We start from the raw sequence: 15,812 nt of genomic DNA, 5'->3' as shown, positions 1-15,812 counted from the left end.
CTCTTATTGTTTTATTTCATTCCCAATAATTTCTCAATATTTTTTTTGCAAACCGAGTCAAGGATAATTCTCTCCTCACTAAGCCGATCCTGTAATGCGATTATAAATTATGTACTAACTACAACATACCTCCAGCAACCACCAGTTATTGATCAATGCACTTATCACAAAGAGACAGATGGAGAGAAAGACAGAAAGAAAGGCAGACAGAAAGAAAGAGATATACAGAAAAAAAGAGACAGAAAGAGAAAGAAACAGAAAGTAAAAGAGACAGACAGAAAGAGAAAGAGAGAAACAAAAAGTAAAGTAAAAGAGACAGACAGAAAGAGAAAGACAAACAGAAAGTAAAAGAGGAAGAGAGAAAGGGAGACACTCACTCAAGGAAAGAGTGCTGCGCGGCGCTGCCCTCCGTTACCTGAGGCGGGCTCTAGGACCGCTCGCTGTGCTCAGCCATCACCAAGCGCTAAACTACTAATTGATCACTGATCTGTTTAATTCTTACCCGGGGTGGGGGAAGCGAGAGTCCCTCAGGTGCAGAGTACCAGCCGCCGCGGTGCTCGGGCTCGGTCCCGCCCCGAGCCGCGCGATTGCCGTCGCTGACCGGGTTCTTTCCCTCCTCGGATCGGGCAGTGAGGAGGGGAAGAAGCCGCTCAGGCATCGGCTGCACGGCGCCGAACTACAACTCCCGGCATCCCCATCGGCACCCGGAACCGTGCTGAGCTGCATACACGCATGCGCCCAACCCCAGCGCCTCCTGGGAAATGTAGTTCTTGTCTCGTTCATCTTAACAATACCGCAGCTGATAGTATTAAAAAAAAGAAAAAATACCAAACAATACTTACCGTATTTTAAAATCAGCCGTTGGCGTTTTATGCCCCGTCGGTCGGTAGAAAATAACAGTTTTTTTTTAATGTGGAAAATCCGTTTTTTTCAAATTGAACAAACCGGAATCCGCCGAACGAATACGCATGCGCAAAGTCCGCTGGCGCGCGCTCGAATTGGATTCCGCAACTCGATTGGACAACCCCGCCATCGGCACCGTGCGTCACTGTCAGAAACGCGAAAGTGATTGGTTACCAGAGCCGCCCTCTGGCAGCCAATAGAGGCGACGCCGATGCCGCCCCATCCAATTGCGTTTGGAGGCTGTCCAATTGGAGCAATCTGATGAACGTCACACAATCCCTATCCAATGAGACTGGAAGATGATGTCAAATGGTCCGCATCCAATTAGATTTGGGATGTTGTCAATGACTTCCATCGACTGGGAGTTCTGTTGATGTCAGAGAGGATTGTGTATAATATTCATTTTTAATATTTAATATTAAGGGTTCTCCCTCCTCAGGTACTGTTCCCCGTCCTTCAAAACTGCCCTTATTACACTCTCAAAAAAAAACCTTGACCAATGTTCGTTTTAGGCTTTGCAACCTCGCGCTGGTCTCAGGGTCCCGCACTGGTCTCAGCGTCCCGTGCACTGGTCACAGGGTCCCGCGCTGGTCTCAGTCCCGTGCACTGGTCTCGTCCCGTGCACTGGTCACAGGGTCCCGCGCTGGCCTCAGGGTCCCGTGCACTGGTCACAGGGTCCCGCACTGGCCTCAGGGTCCCGCGCTGGTCTCAGGGTCCCGCGCACTGGTCACAGGGTCCCGCACTGGCCTCAGGGTCCCATGCTGGTCTCAGGGTCCCGTGCTGGCCTCAGGGTCCCGCGCTGGTCTCGGTCCCACGCGCTGGTCACAGGGTCCCGCGCTGATCTCATGGTCGTGCACTGGTCACAGGGTCCCGCGCTGGTCTCAGGGTCCCGCGCTGGTCTCGTCCCGTGCACTGGTCACAGGGTCCCGCGCTGGTCACAGGGTCCCGCGCTGGCCTCAGGGTCCCGTGCACTGGTCACAGGGTCCCGCGCTGGTCACAGGGTCCCGCGCTGGTCTCGGTCCCACGTGCTGGTCACAGGGTCCCGCACTGGTCTCAGGGTCCCGTGCACTGGTCACAGGGTCCCGCGCTGACCTCAGGGTCCCTCGCGCTGGTCTCATGGTCCCGCACTGGTCTCAGGGTCCCGTGCACTGGTCACAGGGTCCCGCGCTGGCCTCAGGGTCCCGCGCTGGTCTCGGTCCCACGCGCTGGTCTCAGGGTCTCGCGCTGGTCTCAGGGTCTCGCGCTGGTCTCATGGTCCCGCACTGGTCTCAGCGTCCCGTGCACTGGTCACAGGGTCCCGCGCTGGCCTCAGGGTCTCGTGCTGGTCTCAGGGTCCCGCGCTGGCCTCAGGGTCCCTCGCGCTGGTCTCATGGTCCCGCACTGGTCTCAGGGTCCCGCGCGCTGGTCTCAGGGTCCCGCGCGCTGGTCTCAGGGTCCCGCGCTGGCATCAGGGTCCCGTGCTGGTCTCAGGGTCCCTCGCGCTGGTCTCATGGTCCCGCACTGGTCTCAGGGTCCCGCGCTGGCCTCAGGGTCCCTCGCGCTGGTCTCAGGGTCCCGTGCACTGGTCACAGGGTCCCGCGCTGGTCTCATGGTCCCGCACTGGTCTCAGAGTCCCGTGCACTGGTCACAGGGTCCCGCGCTGGCCTCAGGGTCCCGCGCTGGTCTCATGGTCCCGCACTGGTCTCAGCGTCCCGTGCACTGGTCACAGGGTCCCGCGCTGGCCTCAGGGTCCCGCACTGGTCTCAGCGTCCTGTGCACTGGTCACAGGGTCCCGCGCTGGCCTCAGGGTCCTGTGCTGGTCTCGGTCCCACGCGCTGGTCTCAGGGTCCCGCGCTGGTCTCATGGTCCCGCACTGGTCTCAGCGTCCCGTGCACTGGTCACAGGGTCCCGCGCTGGCCTCAGGGTCCCGTGCTGGTCTCGGTCCCACGCGCTGGTCTCAGGGTCCCGCGCTGGTCTCAGGGTCCCGCGCTGGTCTCATGGTCCCGCGCTGGCCTCAGGATCCCGCGCTGGTCTCGGTCCCACGCGCTGGTCTCAGGGTCCAGCGCTGGTCTCATGGTCCCGCACTGGTCTCAGCGTCCCGTGCACTGGTCACAGGGTCCCGCGCTGGCCTCAGGGTCCCGCACTGGTCTCAGCGTCCTGTGCACTGGTCACAGGGTCCCGCGCTGGCCTCAGGGTCCTGTGCTGGTCTCGGTCCCACGCGCTGGTCTCAGGGTCCCGCGCTGGTCTCATGGTCCCGCACTGGTCTCATCGTCCCGTGCACTGGTCACAGGGTCCCGCGCTGGCCTCAGGGTCCCGTGCTGGTCTCGGTCCCACGCGCTGGTCTCAGGGTCCCGCGCTGGTCTCATGGTCCCGCGCTGGCCTCAGGATCCCGCGCTGGTCTCGGTCCCACGCGCTGGTCTCAGGGTCCCGCGCTGGTCTCATGGTCCCGCACTGGTCTCAGCGTCCCGTGCACTGGTCACAGGGTCCCGCGCTGGCCTCAGGGTCCCGCACTGGTCTCAGCGTCCTGTGCACTGGTCACAGGGTCCCGCGCTGGCCTCAGGGTCCTGTGCTGGTCTCGGTCCCACGCGCTGGTCTCAGGATCCCGCGCTGGTCTCATGGTCCCGCACTGGTCTCAGCGTCCCGTGCACTGGTCACAGGGTCCCGCGCTGGCCTCAGGGTCCCGCACTGGTCTCAGCGTCCTGTGCACTGGTCACAGGGTCCCGCGCTGGCCTCAGGGTCCTGTGCTGGTCTCGGTCCCACGCGCTGGTCTCAGGGTCCCGCGCTGGTCTCATGGTCCCGCACTGGTCTCAGCGTCCCGTGCACTGGTCACAGGGTCCCGCGCTGGCCTCAGGGTCCCGTGCTGGTCTCGGTCCCACGCGCTGGTCTCAGGGTCCCGCGCTGGTCTCATGGTCCCGCGCTGGCCTCAGGATCCTGCGCTGGTCTCGGTCCCACGCGCTGGTCTCAGGGTCCCGCGCTGGTCTCATGGTCCCGCACTGGTCTCATCGTCCCGTGCACTGGTCACAGGGTCCCGCGCTGGCCTCAGGGTCCCGTGCTGGTCTCGGTCCCACGCGCTGGTCTCAGGGTCCCGCGCTGGTCTCATGGTCCCGCGCTGGCCTCAGGATCCCGCGCTGGTCTCGGTCCCACGCGCTGGTCTCAGGGTCCCGCGCTGGTCTCATGGTCCCGCACTGGTCTCAGCGTCCCGTGCACTGGTCACAGGGTCCCGCGCTGGCCTCAGGGTCCCGCACTGGTCTCAGCGTCCTGTGCACTGGTCACAGGGTCCCGCGCTGGCCTCAGGGTCCTGTGCTGGTCTCGGTCCCACGCGCTGGTCTCAGGATCCCGCGCTGGTCTCATGGTCCCGCACTGGTCTCAGCGTCCCGTGCACTGGTCACAGGGTCCCGCGCTGGCCTCAGGGTCCCGCACTGGTCTCAGCGTCCTGTGCACTGGTCACAGGGTCCCGCGCTGGCCTCAGGGTCCTGTGCTGGTCTCGGTCCCATGCGCTGGTCTCAGGGTCCCGCGCTGGTCTCATGGTCCCGCACTGGTCTCAGCGTCCCGTGCACTGGTCACAGGGTCCCGCGCTGGCCTCAGGGTCCCGTGCTGGTCTCGGTCCCACGCGCTGGTCTCAGGGTCCCGCGCTGGTCTCATGGTCCCGCGCTGGCCTCAGGATCCTGCGCTGGTCTCGGTCCCACGCGCTGGTCTCAGGGTCCCGCGCTGGTCTCATGGTCCCGCACTGGTCTCAGCGTCCCGTGCACTGGTCACAGGGTCCCGCGCTGGCCTCAGGGTCCCGTGCTGGTCTCGGTCCCACGCGCTGGTCTCAGGGTCCCGCGCTGGTCTCATGGTCCCGCGCTGGCCTCAGGATCCCGTGCTGGTCTCGGTCCCACGCGCTGGTCTCAGGGTCCCGCGCTGGTCTCATGGTCCCGCACTGGTCTCAGCGTCCCGTGCACTGGTCACAGGGTCCCGCGCTGGCCTCAGGGTCCCGTGCTGGTCTCGGTCCCACGCGCTGGTCTCAGGGTCCCGCGCTGGTCTCATGGTCCCGCGCTGGCCTCAGGATCCCGCGCTGGTCTCGGTCCCACGCTCTGGTCTCAGGGTCCCGCGCTGGTCTCATGGTCCCGCACTGGTCTCAGCGTCCCGTGCACTGGTCACAGGGTCCCGCGCTGGCCTCAGGGTCCCGCACTGGTCTCAGCGTCCTGTGCACTGGTCACAGGGTCCCGCGCTGGCCTCAGGGTCCTGTGCTGGTCTCGGTCCCACGCGCTGGTCTCAGGGTCCCGCGTTGGTCTCATGGTCCCGCACTGGTCTCAGCGTCCCGTGCACTGGTCACAGGGTCCTGCGCTGGCCTCAGGGTCCCGTGCTGGTCTCGGTCCCACGCGCTGGTCTCAGGGTCCCGCGCTGGTCTCATGGTCCCGCGCTGGCCTCAGGATCCCGCGCTGGTCTCGGTCCCACGCGCTGGTCTCAGGGTCCCGCGCTGGTCTCATGGTCCCGCACTGGTCTCAGCGTCCCGTGCACTGGTCACAGGGTCCCGCGCTGGCCTCAGGGTCCCGCGCTGGTCTCGGTCCCACGCGCTGGTCTCAGGATCCCGCGTGCTGGTCTCATGGTCCCGCACTGGTCTCAGCGTCCCGTGCACTGGTCACAGGGTCCCGCGCTGGCCTCAGGGTCCCATGCTGGTCTCGGTCCCACGCACTGGTCTCAGGATCCCGCGCTGCCGGTGAACTGGCTTCACCATGCAAAAAAAACACGCTGCCCGTTAAAGGCCCCAAAAATCAGGGGAACATTGCGCTTGCCATTGACTTTATTAGCTGAGGCATGGAATACAAGAGCAGGGAGGTTATGCTTGAACTGTATCAAACTAGTTAGGCCACAGCTGGAGTACTGCGTGCAGTTCTGGTTACCACATTACAGGAAAGATGTGATTGCACTAGAGAGGGTACAGAGGAGATTTACAAGGATGTTGCCAGGACTCGAGAATTTTAGCTATGAGGAAAGATTGGATAGGCTGGGTTTGTTTTCTTTGGAACAGAGGAGGCTGAGGGGAGACCTTATTGAGGTGTATAAAATTATGAGAGGCCTAGATAGAGTGGATAGGAAGGATCTATTTCTTTTAGCAGAGGGGTCAACAACCAGGGGGCATAGATTTAAAGTAATTGGTAGGAGGTTTAGAGGACAGTTGAGGACAACTTTTTCACGCAGAGTGTGGTGGGGGTCTGGAACTCAATGCCTGAAAGGCTGGTAGAGGCAAAAACGCTCATCCTAGACTGGGTGTTGTGTAACGAGAGAGGATTAATTTGCAATCTGGTTGTGCGGGGCCCCTTGGGGAGGAGTGACCATAATATGGTATAATTCTTCATTAAGATGGAGAGTGACACAGTTAATTCAGAGACTAGGGTCCTGAACTTAAAGAAAGGAAACTTCGACAGTATGAGACGTGAATTGGCTAGGATAGACTGGAGAATTATACTTAAAGGGTTGACGGTGGATAGGCAATGGCAGACATTTAAATATCACATGGATGAACTACAACAGTTGTACATCCCTGTGTGGCGTAAGAATAAAAAAGGGAAGGTGGCTCAACTGTGACTAACAAGGGAGATTAGGGATAGTGTTAAATTCAAGGAAGAGGCATTTAAATTGGCCAGAAAAAGCAGCAAACCTGAGGACTGGGAGAAATTTAGAATTCAGCAGAGGAGGACTAAGGGTTTAATTCGGAGGGGGAAAATAGAGTATGAGAGTAAGCTTGCAGGGAACATAAAAACTGACTGCAAAAGCTTCTATAGATAAGTGAAGAGAAAAAGATTAGTGAATTCATAATGGGGAACAAGAAAATGGCAGACCAATTGAACAAATACTTTGATTCTTTTTTCACGAAGGAAGACACGAATAACCTCCTGAAATTACTAGGGGACCAGGGGTCTAGCGAGAAGGGGGAACTGAGGGAAATCCTTATTAGTCAGGAAATGGTGTTAGGGAAACTGAAGGGACTGAAGGCCGATAAATCCCCAGGGCCTGATTGTCTGCATCCCAGAGTACTTAAGGAAGTAGCCCTAGAAATAGTGGATGCATTGGTTGTCATTTTCCAACATTCCATGGACTCTGGTTCAGTTCCTATGGACTGGAGGGTAGTTAATGTAACACCACTTTTTAAAAAAGGAGCGAGAGAGAAAACGGAATTATAGACCAGTTAGCCTGACATCAGTGATGGGGAAAATGCTGGAATCAATTATTAAAGATGTAATAGCAGCGCATTTAGAAAGTAGTGACAGGATCGGTCCAAGTCAGCATGAATTTATGAAAGGGAAATCATGCTTGACAAATCTTCTAGAGTTTTTGAGGATGTAACTAGTAGAGTGGATAAGGGAGAACCAGTGGATGTGATGTATTTGGACTTTCAAAAGGCTTTTGACAAGGTCCCACACAGGAGATTAGTGTGCAAAATTATGGCACATGGTATTGGGAGTAATGTATTGACGCGGTTAGAGAACTGGTTAGCAGACAGGAAGCAAAGAGTGGGAATAAACGGATCTTTTTCAGAATGGCAGGCAGTGACTAGTGGGGTGCCGCAGGGTTCAGTGCTCGGACCCCAGCTATTTACAATATATATTAATGATTTAGACAAAGGAATTTAATGTAATATCTCAAGTTTGCAGATGACACTAAGCTGGGTGGCAGTGCGAGCTGCTAGGAGACTGCAGGGGAACTTGGACAGGTTAGGTGAATGGGCAAATGCATGACAGATGCAGTATAATTTGGATACGTGTGAGGTTATCCACTGGTGGCAAAAACAGAAAGGCAGATTAGTAAAAGGGGAGATGCAATGAGACCTGGGTGTCATGGTACATCAGTCATTAAAGGTAGGCATGCAGGTACAGCAGGCAGTAAAGAAAGCTGGCCTTCATAGCGAGGGGATTTGGGTATAGGATCAGGGAGGTCTTACTGCAGTTGTACAGGGCTTTGGTGAGACCACACCTTGAGTATTGTGTGCAGTTTTGGTCTCCTAATCTGAGGAAGGATGTTCTTGCTATTGAGGGAGTGCAGCGAAGGTTCACCAGACTGATTCCCGGGATGGCAGGACTGACATATGAAGAAAGACTGGATCAACTAGGCTTATATTCACTGGAGTTTAGAAGAATTAGAGGGAATCTCATAGAAACATATAAAATTCTGATGGGATTGGACAGGTTAGATGCAGGAAGAATGTTCCCGATGTTGGGGAAGTTAAGAACCAGGGTCACAGTCAAAGGATAAGGGGTAAGCCATTTAAGACCGAGATGAGGAGAAACTTCTTCACTCAGAGAGTGGTGAACCTGTGGAATGTACCGTACATGTGTGCTTTTTGTATTAAAAAGCGGGTTCCCTGGAGCACCTCACGGTCACGCAGCTTACAGGGAATATTGCCAACCACATATCCACGGAATAACTAATACCAACTATTTCCACCTCTGTAACATTACCCGAATCCGCTCCTGCCTCAGCTCATCTGCTGCTGAAACCCACATCCATGCCTTTGTTACTTCTAGACTTGACTATTCTAATGCACTCCTGGCTGGCCGCCTATATTCTCCCCTACGTAAACTTGAGGTGATCCAAAACTCGGCAGCCCGTGTCCGAACTCGCACCAAAACCCACTCACCTATCACCCCTGTGCTCGTTGCCTTAAATTGGCTCCCGGTTAAACAACGCCTTGATTTCAAAATTCTCATCCTTATTTTCAAATCCCTCTATGGCTCTCGCCCCTCGCTATCTCTGTAATCTTCTTCAGCCCTACAACCCTCCGAGATATCCGGGCTCCTCTAATTCTGGCCTCTTGAGCATCCCTGATTTTAATCGCTCAACTATCGGTGGCCGTGCCTTCAGCTGCCTGGGCTCCAAGCTCTGGAACTCCCTGTCTAAAGTCCCGACCTCTCATTCTCTCTGTTATGTCTCAAATAAAGCAACATGACTGAGTACTGTAGACTTGAGTAAGTGTGACCTTAGTCTCTTTATTGTGACTCCAGAGTGCTGGCACAGCATGGGAGGCCTGCTAATATGCAGTGCTCTCAAGGAATGCTGGGATCCCTTGGGACTCCAATAGATGCGCCCTCTGGTGGCGGTAGAATGCTGGTTACAAGGTGTTGCATACATAACATCACTCCCCCCCCAAGTCAATAGTACATGTATTTACAGGGTGAGACGATCTGGGGCTTTCCGCTCCCTAGTCGATCGTCTCAGTACAAACATAGGTGCAGATGAGTTGGTTGGGCCTTCGCTGGGCTGCTACGCAGCTAGCCTTGCTGGGCTGCTGGGGATGATGGGTTCCGCTTCATGGTCAACCCTGATGTCGGTTGCCACTTGTGTGTGTATTGGAGGGTCGAATACCATCGAGAAAAGTGGATTTCCAACGTCCATGGCCGAACCTGAGGAAGAAAAGATCACCACAGCCTACCTGCAGGAGAGCGAGAAGATGGCGGCCACACCACGAGGCAAAGAACCGAAAATCAAAATGGCCACAACCAGACCACGAGGGGCAGCGTTGGAGGAGCGACACATGGCACCGTGTGGCGAATCGGATTGGAAGGCCCCCTTAAAGGAGACTGGTAACCCAAAGAATTTAAAGGGACAGTTTCAATTGAAAGATGACAAGGACTTTAAAGTTAAAAATGCAGTTAGCGAGTCCAGGTATGATAATGTAATGAGGAATTGTGATGCCAGAGTAATTGATGAGAAAAATGAAATGAATGCTTGTATAAGTAAGGTTAAGAACAAGCTTGTAATATTTAATGATTATAATAGAAAGTTGAAAGCGACAAATGTAACCATGTATGGAGAGACTATGATACAAGAAAGTGATGTAAATGCTGTAATTAACAATATAAAGGTAGTTAATAATGTAGACACGACTATGTATGATCAGAGCCAAGGTGTCATGTATACAGGTAGGAGACTGTTAAAGGACACCAGGTTCTACAGGGACAATGTAAATGCCAGAGGAATCCCCCTGTGGGAGACCCCAGGTCCAACCGGCTACCTGACCATGTAGTCTGGACTTTTGGAACAAATGTGATTCTCCAGGAGGGGAGCAGACCCACTGCAGGGACAGCAGTCAATGGGCAACACAGCCACCACCACAGGCAACCTGCCCCAGACCGGCCCTGCATCCCCTGGTCACCAGGGCCAACACCAGGAACGAGAGGCCAGTACCCTCCAGCTTTCCTGGCAAACCCTGGGATGACCAGACTCTCATCCCAAATGGAGGACAAGGAGCCCACACAGTCCTGTGGCCCTGCCCACCACCACACACTTACCCACACCACAGAGTATGTACCCTACCCACTGCTGCACTGGCTCCCCCACTGAGGGATCCCACAACAGTGACGCCCACATGGTTTGTGTGTGAGGGGGGGAGGGGAATGTATGAGGCCAGCCTCAAGTACAGGGATCACACCTGGCACCCACACAACCCTCACCACAACCTCCCACAGCCCACAACTGATCACCTCCCCAGGTCATGGCAATAAGGACTTGAAAAATACTTAGGGGGGTGTTATTATGTATGCATGCTTACAATGTTATGATGTAATGTTATATATACTGTAACATTGAATGTATCTTCACCCTGAACACACCTTACCTGTACACCAGAGGGTGCTGCTGCTGGAGACCTAAGGGTTATCTGCACATTGCAGGTAACCCAGTATAAAAGAGAGCTCACCTCTTGGTGTTCTCACTCTAGGAGCTGCAAATAAAGGACTACAGTCACTACAGTTTAAGTACCATACCCTCGTGGAGTCATTAACAAGGTGCCTACATATATAACAGAATCATAAACGGGCATCTATTGTAGATGAACAGACCTTTGTGTGTGTTGATGCAGGTGAGGCCTTCTGAAGATTTCGCCAGCTCCTGTGTCATGTAGGCCGAGGTCAGGTCCAACTTGGTGAACATCTTCCCTCCTGTCTCAAATAGGTCATCTGCCTTAGGTAACGGGTACTGGTCCTGCAGCGAAAAATGGTTAATCGTTACTTTATATTCCCCACAAATTCTGACCGTGCCATCGCCCTTGAGAACCGGAACAATCGAACTGACCCACTCATTGAACTCAACCGGCGCAATGATGCCCTCTCGTTGCAGCCTGTACAGTTCGATCTCCACGTTCTCTCGCATCATGTATGGCACCGCACGTGCCTTGTGGTGGATGGGTCGTGTACCAGGAACCAAGTGGATCTGCACCTTTGCCCCAGAGAAATTTCCGATGCCTGGCTCAAACAACGATGGGAACTTGCTCAAAACCTGGGCACATGAGGCGTCGTTGACGGACAAAAGCGCTCGGATGTCGTTCCAATTCCAGCGGATTTTTCCCAGCCAGCTTCTGCCGAACAGTGTGGGGCCATCTCCTGTTACAATCCATAGTGGTAGTTCGTGCCCCGCTCCATCATAGGAGACTTTTACTGCTGCATTAACAATTACAGGGATCAGCTCTTTGGTGTAAGTTCTCAGCTTGATATGAATAGGGCTCAGCTTGGGCCTGTATACCTTGTTGCTCCACAGCCTGTCGAAGGCCTTTTTGCTCATGATAGACTGACTCGCACCCGTGTCCAATTCCATGGATACTGGAATTCCGTTCAGTTCAACTTTTAACATGATCGGTGGACATTTCGTGGTGAAGGTGTGCACCCCGTACACTTCTGCCTCCTCGGTTCAGGTCTCTAATTCAGTTTGATCCGCCATGGATCAGTCTTCCTCTGCACGTGGTGGTTTGCAGGCTTTGCAGCTCGTCTGCACATTTGCTGGAGGTGTCCCATTATTCCACAGTCTTTGCATGCATAGTTTTTGAAGCGGCATTGATGGGCTCGATGATCACCTCTGCAACGCCAACAAGGTGTTAATTGCCTCGCATTCACACTTGATGGCGGACTCTGAGTCATCTGAGGTCATACAACTGCAGGCGTGTACATTCTACCATATGCATTCCTGCCTGAAAATGACGTTACTTTGTGTACAGTACTTGCCGATGCATCTTTATGCTGCGAAATTTGTTTGGTGTTATCGCTGGTGGACATAAATGCCTGGGCTATCGTTATGACTTTGCTCAGGTTCGGTGTTTCAACAGTCAATAGTTTGCGAAGGATAACCTCATGGCCAATGCCAAGCACAAAAAAGTCTCTTAACATTTGCTCCAGGAATCCATCGAATTCGCAATGTCCTGCAAGGCGCCTTAGTTCAGCGCCGTAGCTCGCCATTTCCTGGCCTTCAGACCGTTGACATGTATAAAATCGATACCTTGCCATCAGAACGCTCTCCTTCGGATTTAGGTGCTCCCGGACCAGAATACAATTTGGTTGTTGGTTTCACTGGAGCAAGAAGATTCTTCATGAGGCCATAGGTTGCTGCCCCGCAGAGGGTGAGGAGGATCGCCCTTCGTTTGGCAGCGTTCTTATTCCCTTCCAGCTCGTTGGCCACGAAGTATTGGTCGAGTCGCTCCACGAAGGCCTCCCAATTGTCACCTTCTGAGAATTTCTCCAGGATACCAACAGTTCTCTACATTTTCGCGTGATGGTTCGTTATCTATTACTCGTCGCCAGTTGTTATGTGTCAAATAAAGCAACGTGACTGAGTACTGTAGACTTGAGTAAGTGTGACCTTAGTCTCTTTATTGTGACTCCAGAGTGCTGGCACAGCATGGGAGGCCTGCTAATATGCAGTGCTCCCAAGGGATGCTGAGATCCCTTGGGACTCCAACAGATGCGCCCTCTGGTGGCGGTAGAATGCTGGTTACAAAGTGTTGCATAAATAACACTCTCCTTCTTTAATATGCTCCTTAAAACCTACCTCTTTTGACCAAGCTTTTGGCCGCCTGCCCTAATATCTCCTTCTTTGGCTCGGTATCAATTTTTGTGTGATAACTTTGTGTGACGAACTTGAGACATTTTACCTGAAACATTAATTGTTTCTCTCTCCACAGACACTGCCTGAACCTGCTGTGGGTTCCAACATTTTCTGTTTTTATTTCAGATGTCCAGCCTCCGCAGTATTATGCTTTTGTTTTGATCAAATTTCCCTGAGTTACTGACCTGGCAAAGGTTGTGTGTGCCGAGTCTGAACTCACCCATCAGCTCTTGCACTCATTGTGAGATATTCTCTACAACACACACAAACACCAGCTGGCTCGACAGGAACTTGTCATGTGACCTTGTCACATGCTTCTTTTATTATTATACATCAGCAGCTGCATTACCACAGGAGTCCACTAGGTGGAGCTCTATGGAGCTCATAACAAATCTATTGTTGCTATTCTCAAAGTTAGTTTGACTTTGTTAATTTTATATTCTGGCTTGTTCTTCCTGCATTCTGTGACCCTATCCTTGCACAGGTCGTGGCATTGCTGGTTCTGTCGACATTCTTCTTCTTAAGACGGTCCCTCGGATCGAAGATGTCTTGCTTCCACACCAAAAAGGGATGAGTTCACAGGTGTTTTGATAAAGGACCTAATATTCCAGATCCCAAACTACATCCTGAAGGGTGGAAGATGTCTGTGCGTGGATTGTTTTAACGTGGGGTGGCCGTTGCACACCAGCCACCACACGGGCTTGACAGAGCTAGGTCTTGGTCTAGTGGCAAGGATTAACCAGGACAATGTGAACCAGCTCTGCTGCACGGACCTAGTGCGCACACATATCGCAGTGTGGGCTGGTCCGTGCTGCCCCTGGGTCCTTGCCTCTTCTGGGCCCCAAACTCTCGCCTCTCCTGGGCCCCGATTCTTCGCCGCACCTCTGCTGTACCTGGGCCCCACCAAAGTTCCTGCCCACGCTACAATCACCGACCTGGACCTTGGAATTACAGACTGTACTGATTACCAACCTGTTGCACATTTTCTTGGTTCCAAACTATATTCTATATATAGAGAGTATATTAAACCGAAATTCATACACAGAATAGTTTTCCTTATTCTAATTTGAGTTCTTTTTAGAAAAACAGGTGTGTTGAATTTTGAAAGCAAACAAAAGCTCTAAGTATCACCTGTGTTTTGTTGATAATTAGAAAAATTTAATCAGCCTAGTTACTGGCACAGAGAGCGAAAAAGGGGAGACAGAATTTCCCGTACTCTGTCGCACACTTTCTCTCTGTGGATGTATCTGACCCTCTTTCTCTTCGGAACCCTCTGACACGCCTTCGTTCTTTCAGATGAAGTTGTGTACACATCATTAAATGCACATGTTTTTGGAGGTGGACGATCCCTGCCTCCTAGAAAATGAATCCCATGCACAGTGTACAGTGCACCATCTATGGCACTACTGAACAGAAATATTCTATTTACTTTCTCCTCAGCAGGAGTACAAATCACCTTTAATCACCTCCGGTGCCGCCTGCCTGCTCTGCCCGGTCAGTAAGTACTTTTCTCTTTACTCCATCATGGATGACACCACTCAAGAAAGCAGGAATATCCCTCCCACCCCAAGATCCCACAATAGCTCTCCAGCAACCTGTTGCCAGAAGACGGGGCAAGAGAAGGTTCTCCCTATCACCAGCTCCATCATCATCATCGGCAACCCCTCGGAATCGAGGAAGACTTGCTTCCACTCTTAAAAATGAGTCCTTAGGTGGCTGAACAGTCCAACACGGGAATTACAGTCCCTGTCACAGGTGGGACAGATAGTCGTTGAGGGAAAGGGAGGGTGGGACAGGTTTGCCGCACACTCTTTCCGCTGCCCGCGCTTGATTTCTGCATGCTCTCGGTGATGAGACTCGAGGTGCTCAGTGCCCTCCCGGATGCACTTCCTCTACTTAGGGCGGTCATTGGTCAGGGTTCCCAGGTGTCAGTGGGGACGTTGCACTTTAAAGGCTTTAAGGGTATCCCTGTAACGTTTCCTCTGTCCACCTTTGGCTCGTTTGTCATGAAGGAGTTTCGAGTAGAGCGCTTGCTTTGGGAGTCTCGTGGACATCAGTGAAGAGACACCAAGATCTCAAAAAATGCCACTTGCAATCAGAGCATCATCCTTTACCAATCAGAAGAGTCAAGTGTGTTCTCAGGGAGACACTGTGACGAAGTGAAGTGTTGTGCAGAATCGTTCTTTGTACACTGTGATCTCCCACACACTCTGTGACAGTGCAAACAATTGGCACAAGCATTCCTGTTTGTGAGGGAGTCTGTTGATTAAAATGATAAATTTGAGAGTTCTGACAAATCACGTTTTGAAGTCAACATTCTGTTGTCAATCAGTAAAAAGTTAATGCAATCACTCCATCTTAAATCATTGCCAACCTTTATACACCTCACAGTGTGCCATGAATCTCCATGGCTACCAGTAAGCTATCATGCACAATGTGCCCACCTACATTGAGGCATACAAATAACCCAGGCAACAGCAATGCCAAAGCTGGACTCAGGAGTAGAATTTAAAGAGATAGACACATGTGAATAAAATAAATCACACCCATTGGATTGTGATGTATGAATTAAGAACCTGGGAACAGGAGGAGGCCATTCAGCCCCTTGAGCCCGTTCCGCCATTCAATGAGATCACATACCTCAACTCCATTTACCCACCTTGGTTCCCTATCTCTCTATACCCTTACCCAACAAAAATCTATTGATCTTAGTCTCGAGAATTTTAATTGACCCCCCCAGAACCCACAGTCTTTTGGGGGAGAGAGTTGAATTTCAGCGGCATAACTAAATCCTCCTATTTCCACCTCCGTAACATTGCCGGCTCCTCCCTTACCTCAGCTTATCTGCTGCTGACTTTACTGCTCCAACGCACTCCTGGCTGGCCTGCCACGTTCTATCCTACGTAAACTTAAGGTCATCCAAAACTTGGCAGCCTGTGTCTTGACTCGCACCAAGTCCCGCTCACCATTCATCCCTGTGCTCGCTGACCTACATTGGCTCTCGGTTAAGCAACGCCTCGATTTCAAAATTCTCATTCTTGTTTACAAATCTCTCCATGGCCTCGCCCCTCCCTTCAGCT

General features: G+C 53.0%; 1 protein-coding gene across 3 annotated transcripts in view; it reads right to left on the bottom strand.

Moving 5' to 3' along the window:
* The window catches only part of capn15 (calpain 15), a 350,926-nt gene extending 350,270 nt beyond the window's left edge, over positions 1-656 (bottom strand). For 2 of the 3 annotated variants that reach the window (XM_070900823.1, XM_070900824.1), the window contains exon 1: positions 503-656. The gene's annotated coding sequence lies outside the window, so the exon portion shown is untranslated. The remainder of the gene's footprint in view (positions 1-502) is intronic. The other variant, XM_070900825.1, reaches the window with a different exon arrangement.
* Positions 657-15,812: the final 15,156 nt, after the last annotated feature.

Source organism: Pristiophorus japonicus, chromosome 15, assembly GCF_044704955.1.
Source record: "Pristiophorus japonicus isolate sPriJap1 chromosome 15, sPriJap1.hap1, whole genome shotgun sequence".
In the NCBI taxonomy this organism is placed as follows: Eukaryota; Metazoa; Chordata; class Chondrichthyes; family Pristiophoridae; genus Pristiophorus; species Pristiophorus japonicus.
The sequence above is the reverse complement of the archived record's forward strand: the minus strand, read 5'-3'. Positions and strand labels throughout refer to the sequence as shown.